The sequence below is a fragment of the Castor canadensis genome, chromosome 8 (assembly GCF_047511655.1).
Source record: "Castor canadensis chromosome 8, mCasCan1.hap1v2, whole genome shotgun sequence".
Taxonomy (NCBI): Eukaryota; Metazoa; Chordata; class Mammalia; order Rodentia; family Castoridae; genus Castor; species Castor canadensis.
Window position 1 is genome coordinate 49,729,919 of NC_133393.1, and position 24,966 is coordinate 49,754,884.

General features: G+C 45.1%; 1 long non-coding RNA gene across 1 annotated transcript in view; it reads left to right on the forward strand.

Annotated features, from left to right (window-relative positions):
- The window catches only part of LOC141425705 (uncharacterized), a 102,411-nt gene that overhangs the window by 42,034 nt on the left and 35,411 nt on the right, over positions 1-24,966 (forward strand). The window contains exon 10 of the long non-coding RNA XR_012450769.1: positions 21,286-21,470. This is a non-coding gene — a long non-coding RNA (uncharacterized lncRNA). The remainder of the gene's footprint in view (positions 1-21,285; positions 21,471-24,966) is intronic.

Genomic DNA, 24,966 nt, shown 5'->3' on the forward strand with positions numbered 1-24,966 from the left:
TGAATTCAGGATTCTGCCAGGGTATAAATCCCCAATTCTTGCCAGAGCCACATTAAAGAATGGTTCAACTCAGCAAGCTGCAGTGGCAGTGTTGCTGCTCCATTCAGTTGTTCCCGTGTGCCTGCTATGGTGTCAAAATCATTTGTCCCTTCCAAAACCACACTGGAAATTTGAATCCCAATGAAACACTTTGAGAGGGGGAGGGATATTTAAGAGGTGATCGAGTCATGGGGTACTGTCCCGCTGAACAGTTAATGTCTTTCTTTTGAGACTGGATTAGTTACCTCAAGAGTGGGTTGTTGCTGGCACAGTGGTTCAAAATGGTAGAGCGCCTGCTTAGCAAGCATGAGGCCCTGAGTTCAAACCCCAGAACCACCAAAAACAAAAAAAGAGAGGGTGTTATAAAGTGAGCTTTCTCTGGCTCATGGGTGTCCCTTTGCATGTGGTCTCTGTCTCTTCTGCTTTACTATCATGAGCTAAAGCAGCAGGTTGCAGATACAGCCCCTCTCTCTTAGATTTTTTAGCCTCCAAACCATAGGCTGAAATAAACCTCTTTTCTGTATAAATTTATCCAGACTCAGATATTTTGTTAGAGCAACACCTTTACTTTAATTGCCCTTGAATGACGAGAGCAAATTTGCCTCCACATGTGGAGTTCTGCAAGTACCTGGAAGTTAGAGCCCCTTAGCAAAGACTACCTGGTGAAGAACTATAAAAGCCTAAGTGAGTCTCTTGCTTTGAAGCAGGACAAGCTCCATGGAGGTGTGATTTTTTTCCTCCAAATTCCTCATGAGGAGGGGCGAGGCAGTTCTTCACAGTGTGGCTTGGGTCCCTCCCCTCTTATTTGTGTTGCTCCCAGTGCTTCTGGTCAAGGTATATCAAGGAGGCCTGGGCAGAATTGCTTGGGACAGAGGTGGAGAGCTTGAGCCTTGGGTGCAGAAGGAAAGGAGCTCCTTTTCTGAATAGACATAGAGCAGAATTGAATTTCATGGAATGCCAGCCTTCTCAGGGCTATGCCTCTGGTAGACCCTGCTTCCCAGGAGGTAAGAACAGGATTTGTAGTTGGGTCCTCTGAGGAGAAACTAGGCAAGGGACAGCATCCAGAATGGGGTAGCATTCCTTAAGGGCTTCCATGTGGCTTGGAGATGTCCTTGAAGGAGCAGATGCCACAGCAGCAGACCATCCCCATCCCTGCCCTGACGGGATGCAGGTAAATGGAAGGAACACAGCCTGTCCCTGGCCTGGGACTAGCGACTCATGGACAGGGGGTTAGGAATTGTGTCTCTACAGCTATACTAGGAGGACTCAGACCTGCTTGATAGCAAGAAAGTGCGGTGGGGAAGGGGCAGCAAGGCCCACACTGCCGCGCAGTGAGGGTGTGTGAGGTGACTTTTAACAGGAACTCAAAGGGGGGCACACTGGCTTGGAGTATTGGAGAAACAAAAGTACTTACATCGTAGGGCTGTTGTGAAAATTAAATGAGCGAATGCACAGGGTTTGGAAGACAATGAGTTAGTGCATTAAAAGATAATGCGCATAGAGTGTTTGTGAGAGTAGCTGGCTCAGAAAAAACACACCGAATCATTGTTATATATATGCATACAGGCATTACAGCTACGTACGACTCTATTTAGTTATTATATATCATTATACAGCAATAATTATATTATACTGCACTATAATTATATAATAATGTGTATAATACAGTATATCAATGTATTATATTACCTAATATATTACCTATTATGATTACATAATATAATGTATGTATAAGAGGTTAATATATTATCCAATAATTTATTATTATTAAATGCATATTAAACATTATCAAATTTCATATATTAAGTTAATAAGTCTATTAGCATAACATGCCCCTGGATTATATCAATATATTACATATTATAGTCATATGCATACTAATATATTGCCTAATAATTTCTTACTAGATACATATTAAATGTAATCAAAATCTTAAGTTAACATATATGTGTATTAAATATATCCAGCTGACTATCACTACCCATTCATGTGTTAGGTGTTATGTATACCATGTAGTCCATGTTTTCCTAAGCCAGCGTCTTGTGGTGGCAGTGGCCCAGGTCTGTTTGAGGACAGCCATCAGTTCTCTCTGTGTAGTGTGGGCACAGATGTGGAGTGGAGGAGACTGGGGGAAAGGAGTTGCAGGATTATACTCATGGGGCCTTGAGGAGCAGCCTGACTGCTGCGGGTGTGTGTGTGTGTGTGGAGGGGTGGGGAGGGGAGGTGTCTCATAGAAGCTGAGGCTCTAAGATGAGAAGGAGGTGGGTAGGTGAGGGTGCTGGGTGCCTTTTACACAAAGGAGTGTTTCAGATTCCAAGATGGCATAGGGAAAGGGACTTTCACTGGGTGGGCTAATCATGGGCCTGGGGAGCAGGGAGCTGAGGGAGCTGAGAGTCTGGGGAGGCTGGGAACAGCCAGTTCAAATGAACAGTACCCAGTTCAAATGCACTGAGTAAGTAAAGAACCCAGGAAGAAGCAGGGGCTGTCAAAGCAGAGGTGTTGGGGGTGCCAGGCTGGTGATTCAAACAAGCAGTGTCCTGAAAGGCCCTGGTGATAGGGAATTTGGACCTCCTGGTAGGGCCCAGAGAGCCTGGGCAGGGAAGTAGGGACTGTGGCGGGGAGATGGGGAGTGTGAGGCTGTGGATGGAAGGAGCGCAGGTGCAGGGCAGGGCAGGAGGCAGGCATGGGCAAGTGCAAGGTCCTGGGCTTAGCGATAGGGAAGACCTTGGCATTACTGCTGACAGGGCATATTGGGGAAAAAACACTTTTATTTAACATTCCCAGTGTTAGCATTTGAAGGTTGGCTAAGTTTGTTTCCTTGGTGTGAGACTTAGGAATTATAAATTCAAATAGACTTCTGAAAAGAAAATCTGGTTTTCAAAATTTCTCAATGATACCCTCTCAGAGAATAAATCACTGGTGGCTTGCTTCCTAATTTCTAGCAGTTGGAAGATTATGTCGAAAAGATTTAGGAATTGTGCTCGCCCTTCCCTTCACACATGCACTCAAGTGCTTTTGCCCACAGAGCCTCTAAAATGTGTTGCAAAATTGCAAGAACAGTCTCTGAGGACCCCTGGAAGGATTAGTGACTAGAAGAAATAGGGAGGCTTTTTCTGACCCTGTAAAAGGACCGATGTTTAAACAATTGAAGTTCCCCAAGTGGCAAGCTTGCTGTGTGTGTGTGTGGGGACAGGGTGAGGTAGTGGGGAGAGGGATGTACTCTTTCCCTCTGAATTGTTCAAAGCAACCTGACAGAACAGATTCCTACCAGGACACATGAGCGGGTGGATGACCCGTAAGGTGTCTCTCACCTCTGAGCTTGCACAGGTTGCACAGCCTCAAAGAAGGAACCTTCCTACCTCAAGGTTTTACTTTCTGCCAAGGTGCAATTCAGTGACCTCCCTAAATTCTCCACCCTAGGCTAGCAGTTTGTCTTGGTGAGCCTCTGATGGACCATGCTTTCAACCCCTCGTCTGTGGGAGCTCTGAAAATCCAGACTTCACTTTGATTAACCCAGCTGCTGCTGCAACTCTGCGGCATACAGTAGGCTTGCCTAAGAAAGACCCCTCACCTTAATATCACTCCCCAGTACCCCATCACCCCCCCAACTCCAGACATCTCCTCAAACTGCCTGTCCCCCAGCTCAGTCCTTCACTGCAATCCAGGCAGCAGAATTAACAGGTGCTGGGAAAGCCCTGTCCTTCTGCAGAGATTCCCATGAGGGTCTTGGTGACCCTCAGGTGCAGAACACCATGTTGCTTATCACCTCTTTGGGATCTCCCAGGGTGGGGCCACTTCCTCTGTTCTCTGCCACTCCGCTGGACTAGGGAGGCATTGGGGAGCATCATTCCTGCAGTCCACTCCACAAGAATCATCTAGAAGGAGGCTCTGTCTTGGTCTATGCTGCCCTATCCCCGGCTGGCCTTCCCCTCAGCACCTGGCAGCAGTGTGATCCTCCATCACCCACAAGCAGGCTGTCAGCTGACTGATCTGAACCATGTGCCCTGAAGAGCAAAGCATTCATAGTATTGAAAATTCAGGTGATGGCACACAAATAGGTCACACTTTAAGGAGCCCTGGACAGGGATCCTGGAACCTTGCCAACCATGTGACCTCAGGGAGAGCCAAAGACTATCTCCTCCTTCTTGGAAGTTGAACACAGTGATCTTTGAGGTCCAATGTGTTAGTCAGATTTCCAATAGTTTAAGAATGTCTGAGATTATCAACCTATAAAGAAAGAAAAAAAGGTGGGCCGAAAGTGTGGCTCAAGTGGTAGAGTTCCTGCCCAGCCCTGAGCTCAAACCCCAATACCTCAAAAACAAACAAACAAAAAAGGCTTATTTTGGCTCTCAGTTTAAGAGGTTCAGTCTAGGATCCATTGTCTCTGTTGCTTTGAGCCTGTGGTGAGATAGCACATTATGGTAGCAGAGTATAGCAGAGTGAAACCACTCATTTCATGGCCTGGAAGTGAAAGAAGGAGAGACTGGTGTACTACAGTCCTCCTCAAGGGCACGCCCCAGTGACCTAAAGACCTCCCTCTAGGCTCCACCTCTTAAAGTTTCCACCACCTCCCAATAGCACCAAGCTGGGGCCTATGTCTCTAACACTTGGGCCTTTGGGAGATATTTAAAATCAAAGCTATACCATCCATCCAGCTCTATACCACTATCATTTGCCAGACAGGAAAGAGTTTAAATGAGAATTAATTTTTTTCTCCACGCCCCTATTTTTCTTAGTTAGGTTACAGAATTAGGTAATCAACCAAACCTGGACATAGAAGACACCATTCCCAGGTGGAAGCTATTTTTGGTGTGTTATTGGCCCTAAACCTGGCTCATTAGTAGCTGCTTCTTGACATTGACAAGGGAAAAATGCCATTCTGTGACTCTGTCCTTGGGGGTCTGTGAGCCCCCGAGCCTCTCCATGATTCCCAGGGTGACAGGATATAGGAGAGGACCCAAATGACATCTGGGGAAAAAGGAAATGGACTGAGCCAGAGTGGAAGAGTCACTGTGTTCCATTTCTGGCCAGAGGGAGCTCCTGGGAGCTGAGTTCCATGGGTGGGTAGGCAGCAGAGGACAGTGAATGGCTTGGCAGGTCCTGAATCTGTGACTACTGGGATATGATTACACTGGCTGCAGCTGAGAGACAGGGATGGGTAGAGGGAGAGGGGGAGACAGAGCAGTAGAGAGATGCAGAGCAAAGAGCGCCAGACACTTGTTTTTCACTCCCCTAGAGAGAGCTAAGCCAGTCCCTGAAACCTGAATCACCTCTACTGCCTTCCAAATAGGCTGGAGGTAAAGCTGGCCTGGGAGAGGAGGGGGGTGGCTGTGGATGTCCCAGCATGCCTGTGAGCATCTGTCAGCAGCAGTATTTGTTTACTTCTGAGCTGGACCACGTTCATCAGCAACCATGATGTCCTCCGCAGGGGAAGAGGTTAAGCCAGGCAGCTGACAGGTAACACCACTCATACCTTTTTACCAGCGGGTCCCATTGCCCACGGATGAAATCACTATTTTGCCATAGGGAATATGACTTTAGAGCTGAGGGCACTAAATACATTTCAGACAGAAGGAAAGGATTCAGTTTGCTCTTCCACGCAGGGTCAGCCCATCTGGACAGCAGTGACCTCGACCCTTCAGCTATGTCTAGAATTAAACTCCTGGGGAGCTAGACCTCAGGGTACAAAAGAGAAACAAAAATGCATATTGGATATTGAACATCATGGAATGCAATGGGTGCAGGATGCTGGAGGGGTTTGCTTGAACCCCCTCTAGTGCAACACTGCATACTTAGCACCAAATAATCCAGTTTAGCAAACATTTATGAAGGAGCCACGCCCACTGCTAAGTGTCAGAGCTTCAAATATGACTAAGACTATGACATGCTCATATGCTCTGTCTCTGACTTTCTCTTTCCTTTCTGATGATTGGCAAGGAGGAAGCTCATATTACAATTGCTTAATTGAACAATCTTATCAGGAGTCACTATAGCTTCTAAAAGAATAAAGACCCTTACACTTAAATTTATCTGTTTTTATAAAAGAGCAAAAATAAAGCTGTTAAACCTTAAATAAATGTTTCAAAGAAGATTGTTTCTTTAAGGATAAGAAAAGAGATGATGGCTAACATCATCAGGGTGGGGTTTCACGTATGCAAGCACACACAAACACACCTGCTCTATGACTGTTTTAAACCCTATAACTGTCCCTTTCCTCAGTAAGATGAGGGTACTGGCGTCCTCATATCACTTCCAACCTCCTCAAGGTAGTCAGTCATGTTATTATTGTGGTCGTCAAACTGAGTCATCTAAAAGATAGTCTAAGCTCTAACCCCAGCACCTGTGAATGTGACCGTATTTGAAAGTAACAGCTAAGAAATTGAGTCAAGAACAGGTCATACTGGAGAAGGGTGGGCACAAAACTAGTGATGATGTCCTGATAAAGAAGAGAGAAATTTGGACAGAGGCACACAGGGATGACAGCCTCATGAAGACAGAGGCAGAGATTGCCGTGAGGTATCTACAAGCCAAGGCGTTCCAAGCGTTGTTAACAACCAACAGAAACTGGAATGGAGCTCCCAGAACAAACCAACCCTGCCGACACCTTAATTTCAGACCTCTAGCCCCCAGAACTATGAGGAAATAAATTTGATTGTTCAAACTCACCCAGTTTGTGACACTTTGTTATGGCTGCCCCAGGAAACAAATACAGTTGTTTTCACATTGCCCAGGTTGATGTTCATCACATTCTGTTAGGTAATCATAATTCTTACTGGTGTGTGACATTTCTGTGTATTTCAATAGATTGACTGCCCATTGCCTGTTTCTTTGGGTCTGTAGTCTCCTTAAAAAAAAAAAAATCTCATCTTGAACTCTTGGTGAATTTGTCCTTCCCTTCCTCCCCTTCCCCTTTCTCTGGGCTGTGTCCTTGCACAGCTGCTCAGCCATTCTTTTTACCTGACACACACTTAAGTGGCTCTCTTTAAACATTCTGTTTTCCCTGAATCAGAGATGGCAACTTGACATTGCTCTTTTCTTGGCTGAGGCTGAGTTGTTTTCATCTACAAGCAGTTGAAAAACAGGCCATTTCCTTCTGCTGCCTCAGAGAATTGCAGAAATGGAGGGAAGGAACTCAGTGAACATGGTCTGGTGCATTTGCTGGACCACTGGGCTCTTCCTAGAAAGGAACTTTTATTCACTATCAGCACCTGGATGAAGGACATGACCTGCCCCGTGTGGAGCACAGGGATCTTGGTTCACTGACCACATGCCATCTGCAGCTCCTGAGGCCTCTCTTCAGGCACTGTTTCACCTGTGGTCCCATCTCACCATCTCCTCTCACAACTGGTCTCACAGCTCCTGGCCAGAAAAGGAGAGAGACAGAAATCACACCCCTTGGTTTGGCTCTTGGGTTGTGGGGTATGAAGGGCCAGCTGAGGTTCTGCTGTGCCTCCTTCCAGAATCTTCTAGGTTTTTTCTTTTTTTCTTGGATTTTGACTTGAAACATACTTTTTTGAGTTTGTACTCTTTTTCTTCTTTGTCACTGTTGGTATTTTTTTTTTTTTGGTAGTTTTTCTTATTTCTTTGAAAATTGATTAGAAAAATTCCGTGAAGTCATCTTAACTCAGAAACTCAGTATTAAAATAGTAAACATAGTGTAAATTAGACAACAACTAATGCTGACAGATGGATGAATGTATTGCTATACAGACCTCTAACTCCATTATCCCTGTCCTGGGACCCACAAGGAGTTAGGGACCACTTGGGTGAGTTTTGTTTGAGAGGTAGCTGGTCAGTCGGGACTTCCCAGAGAAACAGAATCAACAGGCTGTGCAGAGAGATTTGTCATGAGGAATTGACTCATAAGATTATGGAGGCTGAGGAGCCCAGTATCTGCTGGTTGAAAACTGGAGCCCCAGGAATGTTGAGGGGCCTCACCTAACCCAAAGGCCTAACTGGGGAGCTGATGGCACAAACTCCATACTAAGTCCCAGGGTCCTAGCTCTGCAATCTGGTAGAAGGAGAATCCCTTCGTCCACTTGTTTATTTTCCTAGGGCCTTCTTCTTGTTGGAGATGGCCAGCCACACTGGGAGGTAGACCTACTTCACTACTTCAAATGCTGAGCTCTGTAGAGACTCCTTATAGGAACACCCAGAGGAATGCCTAACAGTGTTTGAGTAGCTCTTGGTCCTCTCAAAATGACACGTAAAATTAACCCTCACAGTCAGTATTTAACATAATAGTGAAGAATTTAGAACCTGGTTCAGACAGGCTTAAACGTTAGTTCTGCTACTCACGTGCTGCGTGGTCTTAATTCAAGCTTCTTAGCCAGTCTGTGCCATAGTTTCTGCATAGGTAAGATGGAAATGAAAGGAGAACTACCATGAGGGCTACGTGTGAGAATGAATGGTGACAGTGAGTCGAAGTGTAACCTTTAAGACTAGAATATTCTAATGCTTGGTCTGGAAACTATCTTGAATCCATCTGACTCTATATACAGCTGTGCATTGCTGAATAATGGGCATGCATTCTGGGAAGTGCCATTGGGCTGTTGTGTGAGTATTCTAGAGTGCACTTACACAACCTAGGTGCTCTGGGGCTGTCACCCCACGTGGCCTCTTGGAGCAATCAATAGATGCAGTAAACATGAGATGGATGAAGCTGCTGCTGGTGTCACATGGTTTACAGTCAATTTTTTTTTTTAAGTAAAAGGAGTACTCCATAAATAGTGATTAATAACAAGTAAGTACATACACCAGTGACATAGTCACGTATTATCACTCTCGAGTATTCTGCACCTTTCATAATTGCATGCACAGCACTTTCAGATGGCCAGTTGTGCAGCAGCTGTGTTGACACCAGCACCCTCATATGCATGAGGGATGTGTTGTGCTGCATCACAAGTTCTGTGACATCACTAGGTGACAGGAATTTTCCAGCTCCACTAAAACCTGATGGAACCACCGTGGTACATGTGGTGCATCACTGGCCAAATATCTTTGTGCAGTACATGACTGGTGATACAGTTAAAATGACCCAGGAGAGCTCATAAGGTAATAAGATTTGCGAACGGTGCCAGAGTAGAACTATGGGATGTAAAGTAAGGCTATGGACCACATTGCACCATGTGGTGGACTGGTAAGACTGAGCCAGGCAAATCTACTCAACCTAAATTCAACTGTGGTGCCAGCTGGTCAGGTCCCAGTCAGCATCTGGCACAGGATCTGAGATCAGCCAGAGATTTGGCTTCTATTCTCAGATTACTCCATTTACACGAACTGTTGTATATCTCCCATTGGGGCAGTCATTATGTCCCCAACTTCTCCACTACTTTATCCTGTCATCTTACCAAATATGCCCTGTGGGGAGAAATTTAAAAATCTGGGCCACCATCAATACTCAGCATGATTTATTCATCACCACAAACCTCCTGAGCCCAAGCCCTCTGCCAGCCATTCTCTTGTCCTTACACAGCCTGATGATACAGCATGATGTTGTTTGTCCTCCTCTTTGGGTCAAATGTGGGGAAATAGAGGCACATAAAAAAGTCTATTTTTCACCAAGATACACTCAGCAACTCAACCATTCAGCTCTGGGATCCCTTGAGATGCTGAGTCCCCAACCGGTCCCTTCCTGCTGTGGACTCTATGTAGACTCATCACAAGGCATTCAAATCAGGCAGCAGAATAGAAACACTCAACATTGCAGTTTGAATGTCGTGGATTTGACATGCAGCTCCAGTGACCAGGCAGCAGCCATTCTTGCATACAGTGCTTTCCAAGGAAATGGCTTTATGACTTAAAACTCAAGTCCTCCTTGGTGTCTTGCTAAGCCACAGCTTCCTAGGTCGCAGAGGTATTGCTAAACACAGAAGTGCTGTGCTCACGTCATACTGTGAGGTCATGGAGAACTGACCCATATTGGTGTCCTTCCCAGACCCTGTTGTTAATAACGTACTTACTGAACTGACTTGGATCAACTTATTTATACACAAAGGACAATGGTTTGATAGCACTGACCATATTCCAAATAGATTTCAAAGACAATTGCAAAAGGAGATTGTATTAACCAGGGAAATTAAATAAATGAACACTGGTTGCTAGCAAGGCTTAATACAACAGTGTTTTATCTTATAATTCATCATAGTTCAATGGGGACCAGGCTGGCTCTTTTCTGACAGTGACATGGGTCTGGGCTGCTTTTGTCATTGCATCACCACAATCACCCTTGTCAGAGGTCATTGCCAAATCCAATATGGATTTTCAATGTTCTAACTTCAGTTGGTACTGCACTAGTTTCCGTTTATGTCATATTTCATTTTCTTAGTTCTCAGTTACCTGCAGTCAACCTCAGTCCAAACACATTAGATGCAACTTTCGAGAAATAAATGATTCATAAGTTTTAAATTGTGCATTGTTATGAGCATAATGAAGTCTCTTGCCATCTTACTCCATCCTGCCTAAGAGATGAATCATCACTTTGTCCAGTGTTTCCACATTGTATACACTACCTACCTATCGGTTACTAGTCATCTAGTTACGAGATCAACTGTCGTGGTAGAGAGTGCTTGAGCTCAATAGCCCTCATGTGTCAGCCTAAAGTTGTACCACAAAGCCTGCATCCTTTACCTCCTTTCTTTCATCAGGTAGGCATTGCATTATCTCATGTGGTGAGTATGGTATAGTAAGATATTGTGCAAAAGAGAAGGAGACTACATCCAAATAACTTTTCAATAGTTTGTTATTGTAATTGTTCTAGTTTATCATTAGTTGTTGTTGTGCTTGATATAATCTGTGGTTTGGGGCATCCATTGGTGGTCATGGGAGGTATCCCCCTTGTATAAGGGAGGACCACTGTATCATGTTTTGCATAAAAAATTGTAGACTCACAATGAAAATGTGGATTCAGGAAAGACATAGTCATACCAGTGATTAGGGAAGCTGAGTTAAAAGCATCAGAACTTTCCAAACTACTATTGCCAGGTTATTTCATTCTTTAAAAACCTATTAAATAGTTACTGTGCATTGAACACTGTACTAGACAATCTGTGGGATGCAAAAAAAGCCGAAGACATTGTCCACAAACATGAAAGATCTACCTGGGGAGATAAACATGGAGTTGGGAAGAGTGAACACCTTGGCAGAGGGTGTTGGGATACCCTTGGGAGCTCAGGGAGGGAAATGGCTGGTGGGAAGGCCTTGAAGGCAAGGGCACCAGGCGGGAACTAACAGACCAGAAAAACTCTCCAGGGGGGCAGATAGGAGAGAGGCTGGAATGGGGCTCCTACAGAAGATACAGCATGGGCACAGGTATCATTTCCAGCCACTGTTGTTCTATTTTGAATTTGCTAGGTGCTTAATACATATTTGTTGAACTGACTTGGCAGAGAGCAGGGCAAATACAGAGCTCTGAAGGACATTCTGCCCTCTGTGTCTGAGCTTCTGCACCTGCAGATTCAACCAACCACAGACTGAAAACATGGGGAGAAAAATTGCATTTGTGCTGAATGTGCACAGACTTTATTCTTGCCATTATTCCCTATACCATAGAGTGTAACAACACTTACTTAGCATTTGCATTGTTTTAGCTATAAGTCATCTAGATACAAGTTAAAGTCTACTGGACAATGTGCACATTTTATGCAAACATGACACCATTCTATGTAAGGGACTTGAGCCTCAGCAGAGTTTGGTATCCATGGGGGTTCTGGAGCCAATTCCCCCATGGATACCAAAGGATGAGTATAGTTTATTGGTTTGAAAGTGTGTTCAAAGGAGAGGGGACAGCAGGCAAAAGATTGGCAGGTGCCTGTTTCTGAATGCCTTGTTGGAGGTCTAAGTCAGATACATGGACTTTCCCCTTTCTGTAAGATGCCCTGCCCTTTCCACTATGGTCCCACTCCACCCATCTTCCAGGCCATGGGCTCCATTATGTGTTCTAATACCATATTTTAGAAGAGATATGGTATTAAATTTTCCTGGTGTTCATAACCAGAGGAGCCACAAACTTGGGAGGACAGATCAGGGCTTAGCCACCAAAGAACAAAGAGTACTGCTAATCAATATGGAGTCATTCAACAGAAAGTTTAGAAAAGCAACAAGCACTTCACGGCAGTGGAAGCATACGTTCACCTTGCTTATAATCAGAAAAATGCACAATAAGTCGTGAGGGCTTGCAGTGTTTTTCTCCTGGACTATTTAGTTAAAGCAAGAATGCATTTAGTGTAATTCTGGGCTCCTAGAAGCAGCATCCTAAAGCCCCCACTTTAGGGAGTCCCAACCTAGTTCCATCCTCAGTCCATGCAGCCCCCTCTGCTTCTGAGGCTATATTCCAGCCTCAGAAAACAAAGGAAGCCCTCGCATGTTCACAAGGCTGTATATATTTGCTGCTCTGCCTGGAATGCCTATCCACCCTAGCCTCCAAAAAGCTTCTACTGATTCTTCAAGACCCAACCCAAATGTTCTATCTGTGACTCCTTCAGAAGGTCCCTCCTTTATTTTTTGTACACAAAACCCAACTCTCTCTTCGTCCCACTGTGCTGTCACTGTTCCATGTTATTTGTTCTCTGCCCTGCCTCTCTTGAGTTCTTGAGGGCAGGGATGGAGTCTTTTCACCTTCGCTCAGAGCATTGCCTGACCTTAGAGGGGTGGAAGAATGGATGTCCTCTCACAAGCCAGTGAACGCCCTCAGGTTCTCTGAGTGCATTTACATCAGATCATCAGTGAGACAATGGGTGTCCAGGGAGAGGTGTGGACAGAGAGTAGAGCTAGGCTTCCGTTATTAGCAGCACACTTATTCCTTACCAGGGAGGTCACAACATAGATGGCTTAACTGAAATTTTGCAGGAAAAAAGAAAGCTCAAACAGTTTTCAGCATGAGCTTTAAATTTTCCCTTTCAGATGGCCTCTGAGGGAGTTTTAATTTTTTATTTTAATTAATTTTTTTGTGGTACTGGGGCTGGAACTCAGGGCCTCATCCTGCTGAACAGGTATGCTACCATTTGAGCCACACCTCCAGCCTTTCTTTCGCTTTTAGTTTAGTTTTTAGATACAGTCTTGCATTTTTGCTTGGGCTTGCCTTGAACTAGAATTCCACCACCCAAGTAGCTGAAATTACAGGTGTACATCTCTATACCTGGCTTGGGTTTTTTGAGATAGGGTCTTGCTAACTCTGCCCTTGATCTTCAATCTTCCTGTCTCTGCTTCCAGAGGAGCTGGGAGTCTCTGAGGAAGTTTTAAAGGCACATGATTGGGCATTGAATTCAGAGTGCAGGTTCCTATTAAGTCCTAATGGAACCTGGAACATAGGTGCCATGTTTTTGAGTGACAGAGGGAGGGAGGCTGGTGGTTTTTGTTCTTCAACCTGGGTGATAGGAGAGAACAGCTCTTGAACTTATTGCTTTATCCTTACCTCTGGCATTGTAACAAGGAGCCAGTTTCTAGTGCTGGTTGTGGGAAGGGATGGGCAGCTCTATTTGTAATGAGACATTCCCTGTCTAGTGTCTCTCACCCTTCTGGGCCTGTGATGAGGACCGTCACAGTCCTCATCATGGGGCCGGGTAGTGGCAGAGCATTCTTTGAGGATGCTGGTCACCTCTAGAGCAATTTTTCTAAGCTGGATTTACTCAAAAGCTCATGGGATGTGAAGTCTGGATCAGTGCCACCCATTACCAACCACTAATGGAAATCAGTGGGCAACTAAGATCGAAAGGGTCTCTCTCAAGTGAGGTGACCCCTGTGGTGAGTGGGGAAGGGGCCATACGAAGGGGAACTGCTGACCCATCTCATGAGACAGCAAGTGGCCCAGAATGTTTGAGGGCAGATGCATTTTTGGTAACAGATGGCAGGGAAGGTCCTAGGTTCAGACCACTGTATATGGTTGCCTTGGTTGTTCACTGCACAAATGAGGTTGCACAGTGATCAGTCTGAAGAACCATATATGGTTTAGACATTTGCACATCAGGCACTCTACTGCTTGAGCCACACCTCCAGTACATTTTGCTCTGGTTATTTTGGAGATGGGGTCTCATGAACTATTTTCCCAGGCAGGCCTTGAACCTTGAACTTCTGGATCTTAGCCTTCCAAGCAGCTAGGATTAGTCATGAGCCACTGGCACATGGGAAAACTGCATTTTGATTGGGACATGTAGGACAGTGTTTTTCACAAATGCTTGGACCAAGTGACAGAGGAAGCAGGTGGCCAGCCCAGCAAGGGCAAACAAAAGCCACCTGTCCTCTGGGCAGTCCAGCAGAAGCTCGGCTCCCCAGGGCCAGCCCAGTGAGAGGTGGTGGTGGGGAGGGAAGACTCTGAGCCAGAGACCTGGGCTTGGATTTTCCAATGTGTTGTGGCAGCCTAGCATGGTCTCCACCTTCCACTGCCTTGTCCCCTGTGAATGAAGCCCAGGAAGATATGGGCATCTCTCACCTCCACAGAGTTCTGTGACCCCTTTGCTTTCTGCCCTGGAGAGGCAACACCAGGCTGGAAGTAGATGGGTGTATCTTCTTCAGTTGCTCAAAGCTGGGACTTTCTGTACATCTACACCTTTATTTTGATGTCCCTTGCTCCCTGTCTGGCTTTCCACACCTGGACTGGACTTACACTTCCTGGGAGCAACTCTCTTGTACCCTGCTTTGGAGGGAGCCCAGACTAAGAACATTACCTTGTCTAAGTTAGTCATCTGTGCCTCAGTTTCCCATCTGTGCTATAGGTGCATGTGTGACACTTACAGGCACTTTGAAGGTGAACCAAGTAGCAATCACAGCAAGGATGGTGCTTGTTATTTCTGTTTTATATTCCTAGTACTTTTACCATTTCAACTATCTGAGAGACTATCTATGAGGAAAAATCAGCAACTGCAAAAAAAAAAAAAAAAAAGAACACGAGGGAGGGCACTAAGTGACAACTAGGACCAAGATGTTCTGCTGAGCTATGGCCCAGTGGGGTGGATGTACAGAGCAATTATGTGCTGTGTATTTCAAAAAGCTAGAGAAAGGATTTCAGATGTTTTCACCATGAAGAAATGGTGTCAAGAGAATAGACATGGCGAACCTGATTTGAACTTCACAGAATGTATGCATGTTTTGGAACACCATATAATATCCCATAAATATGTACACTTTTAATGTTTTGATTGATGTGCCAGTTTAGAAGACTCAGATAGCATAAGAATGAAGTTTTGTACATAGAAAACAGACCAATAGTAAAACAAAGAATCAAAGCAGAGCAAATTGGCTCTTTGAAATGAAGAGGGCTGAGGGGATGGCAGAGCCACTTAGACATCACTCCAGGTGCTGGAGACCCTATCTAAACTGACACAAGTAGAGACGGAGACAGATGTGTGCATTTAGGCGTTACCCAGGGTTTGTATGCTGTGGCTTTAGATGCAGAATACATGCATCTGAGGATGATGGAGGCAGAAGTATGACTGATGAGGGCCAAGTAAGCCTAGGGAGTCCAAGGTGGAGAGGAGGGTGGGGACAGCTATGGATGGATGAAGTCACGCTTCTTACTGAGAGCAAGTGGCGTTGTTGGAGTAGGTTTCGCAGAGACAGGCAGAGACAGCTCTGCCATGTTCCAGGAGGACTGGGGTATTCCGGAGGAAGGAGAATGCATGTCCAATGTTCAAGGTCACTTGTTAGAGAAAGTGTTTCCCATATTGAATGTCTTCAATATTTCTATTTTCTTAAATTTTATAATGGAAGCCAATGGGAGGGTCAACTTTGTTTGACCAAATATCATGGTGCAATTGATATGATAGACATATCTTTGAAAGGAAGGAACTGTGAGTCCTGAAGATCTTGCAAGAAAAAAAAAATGAAGGGCAGGAGGGAAAATTAGGTTTTTTTCTGGGGGCGGGTACCAGTGGGAGGTGGGTGGGTGCAAGGAAAAGGGGAATGAGGGTGAGTATGGTGGATGTATATTGTATCTATATATGAAAATAGAAGAATGAAACCTATTGAAATTGTTCTGGGGGAAGGCAGGGAGGAGGGAAGAGGAAGAAGGGTGGAGGGGTAAATCTAAGATGCATTACGAGCACATATGTGAGTATCATAATGTACCCCCTGTACAACTATTACATGCTGATAGAATTAAGAAAACAATCCTGTGAGGCAACCCAGTTTCTTAGCACTGAGACGCCTCTCCTGCAGCACTAACAGGTGCTGAAGAACCACAGGGGGCGGCCAGTCGTCACTGCAATGTGAGCGCTTCCATCCTGGAGTTAGGTTTTTAGCATTTTGGCAAAATCAAGTCAGTTGTTTGATTGGCTGGTGAGGTGGAGGGCTGGGGCTTAGCGTTCGTCTTAGCCAGTGCTGGCAGTGGCTGTGCCCAAGCACTGTTCCCACCTTTCCGATTCTAGGGAATTGTGTGTTTGGCAGTTCACGAGCACTGCCTCCACCCTATACACAACTCCAGAGACGCCCAGGGAATGCGTCCTGCCTGCAGATCGTTCCTTCCTTGGTTTAAGACGCGACTCTTTTTGCTTCTTTTATTACTCATATGTGCACACAAGGCTTGGGTCATTTCTCCCTCTGCCCCCACCCCTCCCTTACCACCCACTCCACCCCCTCCCTCTCCCCCCCACCCCCTCAATACCCAGCAGAAACTATTTTGCCCTTATTTCTAATTTTGTTGTAGAGAGAGTATAAGCAATAATAGGAAGGAACAAGGGGTTTTGCTGGTTGAGATAAGGATAGCTATACAGGGCATTGACTCACATTGATTTCCTGTGCGTGGGTGTTACCTTCTAGGTTAATTCTTTTTGATCTCACCTTTTCTCTAGTTCCTGTTCCCCTTTTCCTATTGGCCTCAGTTGCTTTTAAGGTATCTGCTTTAGTTTCTCTGCGTTAAGGGCAACAAATGCTAGCTAGTTTTTTAGGTGTCTTACCTATCCTCACCCCTCCCTTGTGTGCTCTCGCTTTTATCATGTGCTCAAAGTCCAATCCCCTTGTTGTGTTTGCCCTTGATCTAATGTCCACATATGAGGGAGAACATACGATTTTTGGTCTTTTGGGCCAGGCTGACCTCACTCAGAATGATGTTCTCCAATTCCATCCATTTACCAGCAAATTATAACATTTCGTTCTTCTTCATGGCTGCATAAAATTCCATTGTGTATAGATACCACATTTTCTTGATCCATTCGTCAGTGGTGGGGCATCTTGGCTGTTTCCATAACTTGGTTATTGTGAATAGTGCCGCAATAAACATGGCACGTGTGCAGGTGCCTGTGGAGTAACCTGTGTCACAGTCTTTTGGGTATATCCCCAAGAGTGGTATTGCTGGATCAAATGGTAGATCAATGTTTAGCTTTTTAAGTAGCCTCCAAATTTTTTTCCAGAGTGGTTGTACTAGTTTACATTCCCACCAACAGCATAAGAGGGTTCCTTTTTCCCCGCATCCTTGCCAACACCTGTTGTTGGTGGTGTTGCTAATGATGGCTATTCTAACGGGTGAGGTGGAATCTTGGCGTGGTTTTTAACTTGCATTTCCTTTATTGCTAGGGATGGTGAGCATTTTTTCATGTGTTTTTTGGCCATTTGAATTTCTTCTTTTGACAAAGTTCTGTTTGGTTCACTTGCCCATTTCTTTATTGGCTCATTAGTTTTGGGAGAATTTAGTTTTTTAAGTTCCCTATATATTCTGGTTATCAGTCTTTTGTCTGATGTGTAGCTGGCAAATATTTTCTCCCACTCTGAGGGTGTTCTCTTCAGTTTAGAGACCATTTCTTTTGATGAACAGAAGCTTTTTAGCTTTATGAGGTCCCATTTATCTATGCTATCTCTTAGTTGCTGTGCTGCTGGGGTTTCGTTGAGAAAGTTTTAAGACCCAATTCTTGACCAGGCACTTCTTTCAGGGTACACTTGACTGTGCTGCTGTTCCTGAAGGTTGCTGCTCACCAACTGCTGACAAAACTTCTTTTTCATAATTGACAGATAAAATACAGATATGTATATGGTGAACAGCATGATTTTTGTTTGTTTGTTTTTGATGGCTTTGTGTTTGCTAAGCAGCCTTCTACCTCCTGAGCCATGCTTCCCCTTCCCCACCAGCTTTTTTTGCTTCAGTTTGTTTTTCAGATAGGGTGTCACACTTTTGCCTGGACTGGTCTTGGACTTTGACCCTCCTTTGTTTGTAGCTTTTTAAGGAAAATGAACTTAGTGGAAGACAGTTTTGTTTTGCCACATGTTCTCCTTTCTCCATTAGATTCTCTTTCTGCACAGAGATTCAGTCCAGAGAAGAAATCTAGCCTCAGAAGACAGGTACACTACTGTAGCCAGACCCATGGAACCTGTCTAATGAGGGGCCTTGGTGAAGAAGCTGACACTGTACTCCCTGGTTCTCAGGTATCAGACAAAAAAGATCCAGGTGTGCTTTGGGGACTAAGTTCTTGTAACTGCTGAACCTTTACAAAAGAAAAAACCACAAAAAACAACTGCAGAGATGCAGCCCCAGTGGACCACTGTGTGAGGAAGTGGGAGGAGAGGCATTTTAAATCTGTTGGGTTTGGTTCTCAGCTTTGCCTCTTATGAGGCCTGCAGTGTTAGCCAAACCAGTCTGTGTCTCTAAGCCTCAGTTTTTCAATCTGTGATAGTTAATTTCATATGTTAACTTGACTGGGCCATGGGATGCCCAGATGTTTGGCCAAAAATCATTCTGGGTGTCTCTGTATGGGTGTTTCTGGATGAGATTAGTATTTGATTGATAAAATGAGCAAGGCGAATGATCCTCTCCAGTGTGGTAGGTGCCACTCATTAAAAGCAGGAATAGAGCACAAAGGTAGTTTTCTCTGTGAGTAAGAGGGATTCCTCCTGCCTGACTATCTTAGCACCATGGCACCAGCATTTTCCTGCTTTCAGACTTGAATTGAAACCTTGGCTCTTCCTGGGTCTCAAGACTGCTGATCTTTGGACTGCAACTTACACAATTGGTTCTCCTGAGCCTCCAGCTTGCCAACTCACCTGGCAGATTTTGGGAATTGTCAGCCTTCATAATTGCATTTCTCTTTGTACACACATATCCTATTGGTTCTGTTTCTCTGGAGAACCCCAACTAATGTAGCTTTCTCATAAATGCAATAAAACACCTACCCCATCCATTTTCCATGCCTCTTATTATGATTAGGAGGGAGTCTTCTGAAACTGTGAATGCTCTTCCAGTGACAGTCACCATCATCATCATTGCCAACAATGACTTCCAAGTTGTTAAATTCCATGGTCAATTTTCAGTCTTGGTCTTGCTGACCAGTAGCATCTGACACTGTGGACCTTCCTTCTCTGAAACCCTCATTTCCCCAGGTGCCATGCTCTCATTTCCCCTCCCTCTTGGTCCTCATTTTCTGGACCCCTAAATACCAGGTCACCCAAATTTCTGTCCTTGGAATATTTGCTTCCCTTGGTGAGCTCAGTGAGTCTTTTAGATTTGAACATTGCAGCTCCCCAAGGAGAAGATGAGATTTGTGTGTAAGAAGTTTATCAAGCACTGCTCTGGGGTCCAACACCTGTCTGGGAAGAAGTTAGACTGAGATGTTGTTAGATCAAAACAATTAGTTCCCATGGGGAACTATATCGTCCAGATGGCACCTCAGAGTTGTCCAATTTGAAGGGAAAGCCCTTCTATTAGAGTCATGGGTGTGGCCTCAGGGGACGGGCAGGAACTCAGGCCAGGCTCCTGTCTTTGGCACAGGGCAGAAGGGAGAAGGTACAGCTGAGGGCCATCTGTCGAGACCTACTGCAGCTGGGAAAATGAGTTCTCTGTCCGCAAGGAGGATTAAGTTGGGGAAGGTTATGAATCCAAATCATGGGAAATCAATTTCTGTCATCAGATAGCAAGATTTGAACATAACTCTGGCTCCAAAGCAGTCACATCTTGAGTCTGAGAGTTAATTTAATATATTATAAATATTCTGAATGATAGAAGTCTGAGAGAGACATAAAAGACAACTCTGGTCGCACTGCGCTTGTCCTGTTTCTATGAACAGTGGATTTATTCCTCCTTGTCATGTCATATCCCCATTCTATCTACAGATACCACACTTAGTTGCTTCACATTTACAGTCTTCATTGTGTTTAATTTAAAAAGATTTATATCCTCATAACATCAGTTTTCGCACTTCCTCCTAGCAGGGTGGATATACAGAGGCGATTTGATTTGAGAGGTGTGTAAGGAATTGTGTGCTGGGTCCTTCCTTTTTGCAATGTGGAGCTGTCAGAGCTCTGCTGCAGTTCTGTGCTTCAGTCCTCGGAGCACAGCTGGAGGAAAGCGCTCCCTTCACTAATCTCTAATCATCTTATTGAATCTTATCGGTCATCCAGAAACGATGGCAGCCACATTCATTCTGACCAAGTGCCAAGTTCAAAGAAGGACTCTTTTCAACTTTGATGTCACAGGAATGAACGCGGAGCTCAGTACAAACAATTGCCTTTATGATTATTCTAATCCTGGAAGAAAAACTGAACTGCTATTTCTAGTGAAAAGAACCAGACTCCCAGTGCAATGCCCCGACTTTGGTAACCATTCCGCATTACTCTGGGAAGCTTTATTTGCTGGATCTGGGGGTGGGAGTTGGAGAGAGCAGGACACATTAAGGGCCGGCAGGAGGCCTAGCTCTGTTGCAAGAATGTTTCAGATCTGGAAGAATTATCTTGTATTTACCACCTCTCAGATAAAATCGAGTGAATAACAGACATTAAGGAAAGCTTTGAAGGGGGTTATTGAGGGATTGTTTTAATGTAAGATGTCCCAAAACATATGTCCATCATCATTGTCCTGGTGGCTGCCCAGCTTCCATAGACCCACAAAGGACCCATCAAAGTCCATGTCGCCAGCAACCACATGTTCCCCAGGGTGGGGAGGAAAAAGCAGTATTTTAAGCCATATGATACTGAAGAATCCTAACTTATTATTCAGAACACAAGATCCAAGCTGTGGTGTGAATAGAAAGTTGGTCTCTCTCAGATTTAGAAGTGAATTTAGGGGGAAGCCACCACTGTTTGAGTTCTGAGGTGGAGAAAACAGGTTGAACTTGTCAATACACTTCCTCACTGTGGGCTGACCTTCGCTGTGCACTGAGGCACAAGGGAGGACCAGGGACCCAGAACTGGGAATAAAATGTTCTTTTTCATTCCTTTGAGGGACACACATTCTGGGGCTTGACAATCTGGGTCAAGATTTGTCACTTGATACCTGTGAGACTTTAGGCAAATTAATAATAAATTTAGACAAGCGTCTAATATCTTCTGATCCAGGTGATCGGAAGCGCCTTCATGGGGGTGCATCGAAGGGGGCCTGAATCCACGCACAGCTATGAGGTGACACCCAGGCTGAGGATGGAAATGATGGGAGTTCACCGCCTACATCTTCATGACAGCATGCAGAGAAGTTCCATTCCTCCGTGAGGATGGGGCACCATGCCAGCTCTGGCACTGTGCTGGTGAGTGTGGTAGCCACCCCTTCCCTTCTCTGTTCTCTGAGCACACGTTTGCATGGGGTAAGACATGAAGAAGTCCCAGACTCTTTGCTGTCAGGACAGGATGCTTTTTCTTGCCATCTGCTTTTGATTTCTGGGTTCAGTGACTTTGCTAAAGAAGCCAGGCTAACAAAAGGGAACCAGGGACACAACCCACCCCAAAACGGCACAGAGCCTGAACTGGAATGCTGGGCAGGGGCTCCTGGGGAGGGGCGAAGTCTGTCAGGACACAGCCTGGATGGAGCACTGTTTGATTCTTGCTATTGCAGGCAGCATTTTTAGGAAGTGACTTGTAGACTACAGGCAAGGCTGCAGGTGTGTAGCAATAGGGCAGGGCAGGGCAGGGCAGGGCAGGGCAGGGCAGGGACCCTCCCTCTGGCATGGAAGGGAAATTATGGGGTTTTAGATCAGAGGAAAACAAAATACACCTAAGTCCTGCTGGCATTCCTCGGTTTATCCCACAGGAGCAATTCAGATCTGAGCTAGGAATGCTCACTTCCTTCCCTCTTTGGTGCAATGAAAGTGGTCCAGTCCATGAGGTGCTGGGAGTTTGGAGAGCTGCAGAGCTGCTCCATCATCTGAAAGCTGTGTGAAGTTGTTTCGCTCTCTGAACCTCATTGTTTTATTTGAAAAAGGACAGTAGCATCATATACTCTGTAGGTAGGATGTGAAAAATGAGAGATAGTGCAATAAAGCTGTTAAATAAAAAAAAAAACAAAACCCATCTTAGAGATATTGAGATGCAGTATGTGACAGTGTCGTAGTGTGATACCTTGATGTCTTGGATGTAAAAGGAGCTTTCCTCTTCCTTCCTACTTCTTTCTCCTGGAGGAAATCAGGGTTCTCTAGACCCTTTGGTGAGGAAGGTAAATGAAGTGTGAGATCTCAGGAATCCTCAAAGCCCTGAGGCGAGACATGGTGGAATAGCTCAATGGTAGAGCACCTGCCTAGCAAGTGTGAGGCCCTGAGTTCAAACCCCAGTGCTGCCAAAAAAGACCAACAACAACAACAAAAACCAATTAGTGCCAGGCATTGGTGACTCATGCCTATAATCCTAGCTATTCAGGAGGCAGAGATCAGGAGGATTGTTGTTCAAAGCCAGCCCAGGCAAACAGTTTGCAAGACCCTATCTCGAAAAACCCTTCACAAAAATAGGGCTGGTGGAGTGGTTCAAAGTGTAGGCCCTGAGTTCAAACTCCAGTACCACAAAAGAAAAAAAAAAAAGCTCAAAGTCCTGTGGCAGCTGGTAGAGGGTCTTAGCTGAAATGAAGATGAGGCCTACTGAGAAAAGGGTGAGGTGAGATGGGGAGGAGAGCTTGGGTGGCCCACTCATTTATTTCTGTGCTTTATTCTAAACATTTAAAAAAGATTATTTAAAGTAGATGAGTTCCAGGAGAAAAATATTGGGTGGATCAAATGCACATAAAACTGTCCCTGTGCTTTTGGTAGTCATAGGTTGCCAACTCAGAATGGTTAATAGATTTAAGAAAAGGAAAATGAAATTTACTGGTGACTGGGAAGTCATTGAGAGCAAAGCTAGAAACGGACCATTGGTTGGTAATTAAAGGACATTGCTGTAGTTTGGATCTTAAGTATCTCACAAAGGCCTATGTAATAGAGGCTTGGTCCCCAGGATGACACTATTAGAAAGTGGTGGAAACTTTAAGAGGTGGGGCCTAACCCAGGTGTGGTTGTTCACACCTGTAATCCTAGCTCTGAGGTAGAGACAGGAGTTCTAGGCTAGTGTAGGCTACATAGTGAGACCCCCTCACACACACACACACACACACACACACACACACACACACAGACACACACACAGACACACATGCACACACGCACACACACAAGTGGGGCCTGGTTGGCAGTGCTTATGGTGATTGGAGGTGAGCCCTTGAAGGGAACTGCAGGACCTCGGTTCCACCCTCTTTTTTTCACTTTCTGGCCATGAAGTGAGTGTTTTTCTCCACCATGTGCTGCCTTCCCATAGGCCCAAAAGAAGTTGGGCTAACTGATCACGAGCTGGGACCTCTGAAATTATCATCCAATACAAACATTTTCACTTGATAAGCTGATGACTACCTCAGATGTCTTGTTATCGCAATAGAAGATCGACTAAGGCAGACGTGAAAAAAGGCAAAAGTCAAAGGACTCCAGGAAGCTATTTTATGAAAGACAGAATATTTTCCAGGTCTTTCTTTTGGTACCTCTCCCTGCTGTGATTTGAAAATTGTTTTTAAAAGCACAAGATGTACAAAGTAGAAGGGAAAATATCTCAAGTCTGTGTGGCTTTGAACCTTATCATTCTAGAACCAGTCCCACCTCCCAGAAATAAAGGTTTGAGGATCATTCTAGGCAGGGACTCTTACAGCTTGAGCCATTGAGGATCATTCTCATACTACAACTCAGTAGTACAGAGAAAATGTAGGCTCTTGGATTTATTTATATCTAATTTGGTCATCCGTCTGAGCCCTAACTGCTGGTTAGCTGAGGAGACATTTTTGTTTTATTTTGTTTGAGAAAGGGTTTCCCTACATAGCTCAAGCTGGCTTTGAACTTGCTATGTAGCTGGACTGCCCTGGAGCTCTTGATCCTCCTACCTCCACTTCCCAAGTGCTGGGATTATAGGTGTGTAGTACCATGCTTGACCCAGATGAGACATTTTAAACTATGCTATATGTTTTGAAATTTAAGGTGATTTTGAAATGTGGTTCAAATTTTTACCTGAAAATTTAAACAATTTCTTCAGGTAGCTCTTACTTTCTCTAGACAAAAAATACCCAGACTTTCAGATTCTTTCCCCTTTCTGAGGAATGAATGGAATAGCAGGTACAGTTAATTATCTCATAGCAGAAGGAAGACCTGGCATTTCCAGGTGGTCACCTTGCTGCCTCCTCTGGCACCTGCACGGAATGTCATGGCTGTCACTCACAGCCTGGTTTCCCCCTTGGCTTGTGCAGATCCAGGCTGCCCATGGCAGAAAGGAGCCCATCTTGGCTTCACTGTCTGCTGACCCCTGATCCTCACTCTGCCTTGAACCCCATCTGGGCCCCTCACCTGGTTACCCTGGCCTCTGCCATGGGATCACTGACCTGTGGTTATCCACTCAGTGTCCATGCGGTACTGACCCTGAGGCCAACCCAGGGTCACCCTTGCCTTGCTCGGTTGTGCCACTGGGTTGAAGTTGGTGGCAGCAGCTGGCAGGTGAGCACTTTTCTGAGTTCCAGCTCATCCACCAGACAGAGATGAAAAAGCCACCAGTCTACCAGCATTTCTGTCATGTAGGTAGTGCTCTTCTCCCTCTCTGGGCTGGAGATAAGGTGGGAGAAAAATAAGAACCATGTTTCTGACCCATCGCCCTCCTTTTCTGTTCCTGTTCTTCTTCCCCTGCCCTGAAAAGCCCCTCTTCACACTGAATCATGAGGCTCATGCTTAACTGTCACAGGGATGAAGCAGAAGA